The following is an 8,350-nucleotide window of genomic DNA, read 5'->3' on the forward strand; positions in this document are numbered from 1 at the left end:
TTCTCCTGCCTCAGCCTCCTGAGTAGCTGGGACTACAGGCGCCCGCCACCACGCCCGGCTAACTTTTTGTATTTTTAGTAGAGACGGGGTGTCACTGTGTTAGCCAGGATGGTCTTGATCTCCTGACCTCGTGATCTGCCCGCCTCGGCCTCCCAAAGTGCTAGGATTACAGGCATGAGCTGCTGCGCCCAGCCAATCTTTCTTTCTTTCTTTTCTTTTTTGAGACAGAGTCTCACTCTGTCCCCCAGGCTGGAGTGCAGTGGCACGATCTTGGCTCACTGCAACCTCCACTTCCCAGGCTCAAGAGATTCTTCTGCCTCAGCCTCCCAAATAGATGGGATTACAGGCATGTGCCACCACATCCGGCTAATTTTTGTGTTTTTTAGTAGAGATGAGGTTTCACCATGTTGGTGAGGCTGGTCTTGAACTCCTGGTCTCAAGTGATCTGCCTGCCTCAGTCTCTCAAAGTGCTGGGATTACAGGTGTGAGCCACCACACTCGGCCACGTCAACCTTTCTTTGGCTCTACAATAGTGATGTCTTCTGCAAGTGTAATTGGGGAAGTTGCAAATCTTATGATCTCTGCAATAAAGGCTGGTAATTATTTAGAATTCAAGCCCCTCTCATCCTCCTAACTTGGTGGCCTCTTATTAGTTTTACAAGAACAGTTTAGTTTTGGGGAAAGGCTATTATCTTTTTTGAGACAGAGTCTCGGTCTGTCACCCAGGCTGGAGTGCAATGGTGCGATCTTGGCTCACTGCAACCTCTGCTTCCCAGGTTCAAGTGATTCTCCCACCTCAGCCTCCCAGGTAGGTGGGATTACAGGTGCCTGCCACTATGCCCAGCTAATTTTTTAGTTTTAGTAGAGATGGGGTTTCACCACGTTGACAAGGCTGCTCTGGAATTCCTGACCTCAGGTGATCCACCCCGCTTGGCCTCCCAAAGTGCTAGGATTACAGGCATGAGCCACAGTGCCCAGCCATTATCATTTAAACTATGAACTAAATTCCTCCCAAAGTTAGTTTGGCACATGCCCAGGAATGAGCAAAGACAGTCAACCTGTGATGCTGGAAGCAAGATGGAGTCAGCCATGTCAGATTCCTCTCACTGTGATAATTTTGCGAAGGTGGTTTCATGCAGACTGGGACTGCTATGTTCTTGCGTCTCCAGCATCCAGCCCTGAGCCCGCCCACACACAGTAGGTTTGCTCCCTGTAGCAACATCATAAACTCCAGTTCCCCTACCTGCATCCTGCTGCCACTGTGCTAATGCCGCCCTGGTAAGTCATCAGGCCCAGTGTGCTGGCCCCTGGGGTGATACAGCCTCTACTGGAAGCTTGACAGACTGTGTGTCTCTCAATCCTTGAAGCCCAGAGTGCCTGGGTCACCCTGGTTTACCAGGCAGCTCCCACTTCGGAGATCTGTTAGCTTTGTCCTTTGTGGGAGGCAAAATCACCTTCCATTCAAATTAAGTCCTAGTGGCCAGACGTGGTGGCTCACGCCTATAATCCCAGCACCTTGGGAGGCCGAGGCGGGTGGGTCACCTGAGGTCAGGAGTTAGAGACCAGCTTGGCCAACATGGTGAAACCCCATTTCTACTAAAAATATAAAAATCAGCCAGGAGTGGTGATGCGCACCTGTAATCCTAGCTACTCGGGAGGCTGAGGTGGAAGAATTGCTCGAACCCAGGAGGCAGAGGTTGCAGTGAGCTGAGATCGCGCCATTGCACTCCAGCCTGGGTGACAAGAGTGAAATTCTGTCTGAAAAATAAATAAATAAATAAAAATGAAAAATCAAAGCCTAGCAAGGAGTATGTTAGCTGCCTTCTCTCCCTGGGGAAGGGATGACTCACAGAACAGGAGTGGTGAATGGAGGACAGACATCCACTGAAGAGACAGAGAAAAGACACAGAAATGAGGCTAGATTCCAGGGGGAGAAAATTAAAAGGTGCAGAAAAAAGGCAAAAGAGGAAGAAAACAGCAGAGAGACACACAAAGAGAAAAGAGCCAGAGAGAAAGAGGAGCAGAGTTAAAGAGAGAAGAGACACAGGAAGAAGTGGAGGGAGAAAGAGGAAACAGAAAGGAAAGAAAGAAAGAAGAAAGAAAGAGAAAATAGGGAAGAGAGAAGAAGGAGAAGACAGGAGAAAGGAAAAAGAACATGGAGCAGGAAGTGAGTTTCTGAGGGTACTTTGAATCAGCCAGATAAAATCCCCGTGCTTCAGATTCCAGGAAGACACGGGAAACAGGGGCAACCTTGGCTTGGTTCTCAGCTCCTGGCCAGCAGCCAGCTCTGGTTTCAGCCGTTGCCTGCAGCCCCGGAATTCTGCTGGCGGTCAGACTCTGAACATGGGGCAAAAACATAAGTAGGGCAGCCACACCCTGTGTGCCTGGATGGTGGGCACAGCTTTCTTAGTAATGTGGAAACACGGAATAAGAGCTCAAAAAAGTGCCTACTCTTTGCACAGTGCCTTAGCTGTCAAGGATGCTCACTGCAGCGCTGTTACAGTAGAGAAAGACAGAAAAAATACAGAAGGAAGGAGAGAAGAAATAAAATGTGGCTTAGTAGATTTATGATACATTCATACAACACAATGCTATGTCGCCATTTTAAAAAGTGGTACAGAAGAGCCCTTCATATGGGGGAAATCTTCAGGATACCAGACGAAAAAAATGAGTAATTTTTTTTTTTTTTTTGAGACAGAGTCTCACTCTGTCTCCCAGACCGGCTCACTGCAGCCTCAACCACCCATGCTCAAGTGATCCTCCCACTTCAGTCTCCTGATCACCTGGGGCTAGAGGTACGCATCAACATGCCTAGCTTTTTTTTTTTTTTTTGTAGAGACAAGGTTTCACCATGTTGCCCCAGGCTCACACATGTTTAAATAAATCTTTTTTTTTTTTTTTGTGAGACAGAGTCTTGCTCTGTCACCCAGGCTGGAGTACAGTGGCGAGATCATGGCTCACTGCAGCCTCAACTACTGGGGCTCAAGCAATCCCCCCACCTCAGCCCCCTGAGTAGCTGGGATTACAGGAGCACACCACCACACTTGGCTAATTTTTTTTTTTTTGTATATTTTTTAGAGATGGGATCTCTCCACATTGTCCAGGCTGGTCTTGAACTCCTGGGCTCAAGCGATCTGCCTGCCTCGGCCCCTCAAAGTACTGGGATTACAGGCATGAGCCGCCGCACCTGGCCTGGTTAAATAAATATTTTAAATGGCATGATTCAAGTTTTGTTAGTGGATATTTATGTAGTAGGGGTGGCACCAACCCTGTCCTAGTTCAAGGTCCTCTTGAAATTCAGTTCAGCCCAACCCTGTGGTCAGAGACAGCTGTTTTTTTTGTTTTGTTTTTGTAATCTAAAGTCCAGACTCTACTCCTTCCCTCTTGGCCCCATACTCTCCCTTCTGGGGAAATTCCCATGAGTTTTAGGCAGAGTGCCAATTCCTGGCCCTTGCTCCCACTACAGAATCCCTTGCAAGAGATGGGATTCTTCTGCTAGCAGCCCCTGGTACATCCAGGCCTGACCGTGACCACAGCAGCAGTAGCCATCCAGTTCTGCAGTGTGGCTCTAGTCAGGCTCCTGGCCTGGGCCCTCTGAGTGCCTGGTCTCCGTCCTTTGTGAACACTGATAGTCTTCTAAGAAACTCTCTTTCTGTTTCAGGGGGTGACGTTCCCCTCTGTTGCTTGTCCCCAGGATCCCTGTCTGACACCCCTGCTGTATTCGCTGTGGGAAGTTCTGCTACCACCACCCACTAGGTATGCAGGTCGCCCCCTTCTCTTGGAGGTGTTCAGGCTGTGTGAGACGGTGGAGAAGCTGTTCACTTGGGGTAACCAGCTGGGGCCTACGCGCTTGGGCTGGGGAACCAGTGAGTGGGGAACCGGATGGGGTGCGGTTAATTCCTTTCCAGGAACCCAAGGAGGACAAGCTGGGAGAGGTCCTGAGTCCAGGCCATGGAAGATGCCCTTCTGAGTGACAGTGGACAGTTGGTAAACAATAGTTGTTTGCACATGGTCCTGGGCACCAGAAAATTGGCCCTGCAGGCCAGAGGCCATCAGTATGGCCTGAGAAAGAGGTTTGGGGTAAGAATAGGGAAAGGATCCGAGAACCTCTCACTCGAACTGGATCATGGAGAGGTCTATGGGGCTCCAAGAGATGTCTCAGAGAAGGTGGGAGGAGCTGTCCACCAGGAGCAGGACACCCCAGGTCCCAAGACTTGGGATGCTGCTCATGTTGGCTACTTTGTTCTGTCCTGTCTTTGCTGGCCAATTTTCAGTCAGAAACCCTTAGATAGGAAGGACCTCTGGATATGTTTGGGGAAGTAGCGAGAAAGGATGGTGTGGTGGGGCAGGGTGCCTTAATCCATGCTGGTCTGGTGGGGAAGCCTGGGGCAAGAGTCAGGTAGCACAGATATTATTATTATTATTTTTTTTTGGTCAACTTTTTATTGAAATGTAACTTACACACAGAGGAACGCACCTAAGTTAATATTCACAAAGCGAGCACACGTGTGGAACCAGCACCTAGTTCACGAAAAAGAACTTTATTCGGCATCCCAGAAGCCTCCCATTAGGGAGGCAATGATTTTATTTATTTATTTATTTTTGAAACAGAGTCTCGCTCTTGTTGCCCAGGCTGGAGTGCAATGGTGCAATCTTGGCTCATTGCAACCTCTGCCTCCCGGGTTCAAGCGATTCTCGTGCCTCAGCCTCCCGAGCAGCTGGGATTACAGGCATGTGCCACCACGCCCGGCTAATTTTTGTATTTTTAGTAGAGACGGGGTTTCACCATGTTAGCCAGGCTGGCTGGAGGCAATGATTTTAAAGTGGAACATGGGCAGGGTCTGAGAGCAAAGGGAGGAGGAAGGAAAAGGTCCACCCATGTGTCAGCCTGGGTTGAGTATAGTTCTGGAGGCTCAGCAGGAGGTACCTTCTTTATTGGCATCAGCTGGTGAACTGGCCTACTCGCAGGACTCAGGGGTGCACCAGTCCCTGGTGCTCAGGGCCTTGGAGCTGGCCCTTGGTAGCTTGGAGAGCAAGTTATCAGCCATAAGTAGCCCTGCAAAGAGAGGCCAGGAACAGTGTTTGTGGAGGTCACAGAATGGGTGGAGCTGGGCCTAGAGCCTGAGGGCAAACAGGGAAGAGGATGTGTCCTGGCTGGGCTGGGAGGGTGTGTGTCCATGAGGTCTGGGAGTGGCCAGCCCCGGGGGAGTGGTTGCAGCAGACACTATTTGCTCCCCAGTTTCTGTTTGTCCAGGAATGATTCACATGAGTTTTACGGATTGGCCCCTCTGCCTCTCACCCTGTGGTGGACACCTGAGTAGAGGACAGAGGGCACCATGGAACGAGCACAGCTGTGGCATCAGAGGGACCTGGTTTTGAACCCTGGCTCGTGGCTCTGTGACTTTGGGAAAGTCATATTCTTTCTTTGGCCTTGGTTTCCTCATTAGCAAAATGGGACAACAGCAGGTACTTCCTAAGACAAACTGTGTAAAACACCTGGCGTTGGGCAGGCACTTAATAAATGTCTGTTCCTTTCCTTTGCCATGTTTTCACTTAGCAGCGATTTATCCGGGGCCTAGCATGTAGCAGCCACGTGTGCTCTGCACCGGGATCACAGTGGTGAACAAAACCACAGATATGGAGACTGGCTGCCCTCATGGAGCTTGGGACAGGCATTCAGTAAACAAAGGCATGTCCTGAAGGAAAAGTAGTGTCTTACTAAAAAGAATCAGTGATGACAGCCTTCAAATAGAGTGGTCACAGAAGGCCTCTCGGGAAAGGTAACATTTAAGCGGAGATCTAAAGTATGAGAATGAGCCAGGCATTTGGGAAAGCAGTGCCCAGAGGAGGCTAAAGGACACAGGCTTTAGAGCCAGATGTATATGGGTTTCAAATCCTGCTTCCTCTATTTATTTAGCTGTGGGACTTTGGGAGAGTGTCTTCACCTCTCTGGCCCTTGGTTTTATCTTCTGTGAAATGTGGCTAAAAATATCTACTTTATAGAATTGTGAGGATGAAACTCAATCGTGCATATAAAGTGCCCTGCATGGAGTCTGGCACATGGTGAGCACCTGTGAAAATCAGCCCCTTCTTGTCCCAGTTTGAGATTGTCAAGTGAACAGCACAGACACAATGCATGCACATGTGTGCACACACACACTCACACTCAAAAACACTTATAGATATACTGGCATTCAGTAAACAAAGGCATGTCCTGGGTATTTCAAGAGACTTTCATAAAGGGACTTTTTTTTTTTTTTGAGACAGAATATCATTCTGTCATACAGTTTTTTTTTTGTTGTTGTTGTTTGTTTGTTTGTTTTTGAGACAGAGTCTCATTCTGTCATGCAAGCTGGAGTGCAGTGGTGTGATCTCTGCTCAATGCAACCTCCTCCTCCTGGGTTCAAGCGATTCTCCTGCCTCAGCTTCCCAAGTAGCTGGGATTACAGGCACCCACCACCACACCCAGCTAATTTTTGTATTTTAGTAGAGACGGGGTTTTACCATGTTGGCCAGGCTGGTCTCGAACTCCTGACCTCAAGTGATCTGTCTGCCTTGGCCTCCCAAAGTGCTGGGCTTACAGGCGTGAGCCACCGTGCTCAGCCATAAAGGGACTTTTTGTTTTCGTTTTTTTTTGTTTTTGTCTTTTGTTTTTTTTTGAGATGGAGTCTTGCTCTGTCACCCAGGCTGGAGTGTGGTGGCACGATCTCAGCTCACTGCAACCTCTGCCTTCTGCATTCAAAGGATTCTTCTGCCTCAGTCTCCCAAGTAGTTGGGATTACAGGTGCGCACCACAATGGCCAGCTGATTTTTGGTATTTTTAGTAGAGACAGGGTTTCACCATGATGGCTGAGCTGGTTTCGAACTCCTGACCTCAAGTGATCCACCCACCACGGCCTCCCAAAGTGCTCCCAGGCGTGAGCCACTGTGCCTGGCCCATAAAGGGACTCTTTACAAAGAGTCCCTTTGGCAGGGTTTGGGGAAAGCAACAAGTGATAGTGCAGACCCTCAGGGTTAGTAACAGGGTGAGGAAGGGGGCAGTTAGCACAACTTGAGATGATAGCTGTGTGGAGAGGGTCCCTGACACGGGCTGGGACCTTCAGAAGAGGGATGCAGCCAATATATAGGAGCTCGACAGGGAGAGGGCCCGGGAAGAAATATTCTGGCTTCTGCCTCCTCTTGCCTCTGATCTCCTGCTAAGCTCCCATTGGCCAAACTCATTTGGAAGCCGGGGTGCATGGGAGCCTGTGGATGCACCACATAAGGATCAGCCTCCCAGAGTAGAAAAGGCTGGAGTGGATCTGGAGAGACAAATAGAAGAGATACAGCATGCTCTCCACTCCCACTGGCCTCTTAAGAATGCCAGAAGTGACGGATACACCCATTGTAAAGTGGTTTAAGTCAAAAAGGAAAACCCTCGGTCACTTAACTGAACTCTCCAGGGGTAGGGCCTTAGGCAGAGCTGCATCAGTGTTCAGGTTCTCATCAACTCTTAGTTCTATTTTCCTTTGCAGCTTAACTTCAAGTTCAGGCTACATATGGTAGCAAGATGGTGGCAGTAGAGAGTAAAGAAGGGGGTGGCCCCCGAAGGAAAGCTGTGGTTCTTTACAAAGGAGAGTGAGTAAAAGCAGGGTGGAAAGTTACACGTGTTCACTACAGTTTACCTCGGAGTGCTCATGGCCCATAAACTCAGGCGACAGGGATTGAGACCACTGAGGCCGTGGTGAGCAGGTCCCCTGCTTGGCTAGAGTCTGTTTGGGGTTGACTCAGACTGTCTTGAAAACACATAGGCTGTCCGTTTCCACCTCCGCACTGAAGGGACCTGAAAGATTACGTAGCCCAGCAAAAAGATGAGATTTGTACAAGACCATGTAGTTAATGTCAAGGTCAGGACTTGAACCCAGGTCACACAAGCTGTCCTCTATACGTAACTTAAAAAAAAAAAAAAAAAAAAAAGAAAAAACCAAAAAAAAGGGTTGGGGGAAAAAAAAAAGGAAGGGAAAAGCCGGGAGAGAGAGAGAGAGAGAGAGAGAAAGAAAAATTAAGACAGTATAAAATAAGAAACAATGGAAAGTAATTTTCCTCCAGGCACAGTGGCTCACGCCTGTAATTCCAGCATTTTGGAAGGCCAAGGCAGGAGAATTGCTTGAATCCAGGAGTTCAGCCCGGGCAACATAGGAAATCCCCATCTCTACAAAAAATTTAAAAACTAGCCAGTCATGGTGTTGTGCACCTGTAGTTCCTGCTACTCAGGAGGCTGAGGTCGGGGGATCTCTTGAGTCCAGGAGGTTGAGGCTGTGGTGAACCGTGATTGTGGCACCCCTGCACTCCAGACTGGGTGACAGAGTGC

General features: G+C 49.0%; 1 protein-coding gene across 1 annotated transcript in view; it reads left to right on the plus strand.

Moving 5' to 3' along the window:
- Window positions 1-8,350, plus strand: part of KCTD14 (potassium channel tetramerization domain containing 14) — a 48,630-nt gene that overhangs the window by 6,718 nt on the left and 33,562 nt on the right. Inside the window, exon 2 of the mRNA XM_011989714.1 lies at window positions 3,662-3,756. The gene's annotated coding sequence lies outside the window, so the exon portion shown is untranslated. The remainder of the gene's footprint in view (window positions 1-3,661; window positions 3,757-8,350) is intronic.

This window comes from Mandrillus leucophaeus, unplaced genomic scaffold (assembly GCF_000951045.1).
Source record: "Mandrillus leucophaeus isolate KB7577 unplaced genomic scaffold, Mleu.le_1.0 Scaffold360, whole genome shotgun sequence".
NCBI classification, from domain to species: Eukaryota; Metazoa; Chordata; class Mammalia; order Primates; family Cercopithecidae; genus Mandrillus; species Mandrillus leucophaeus.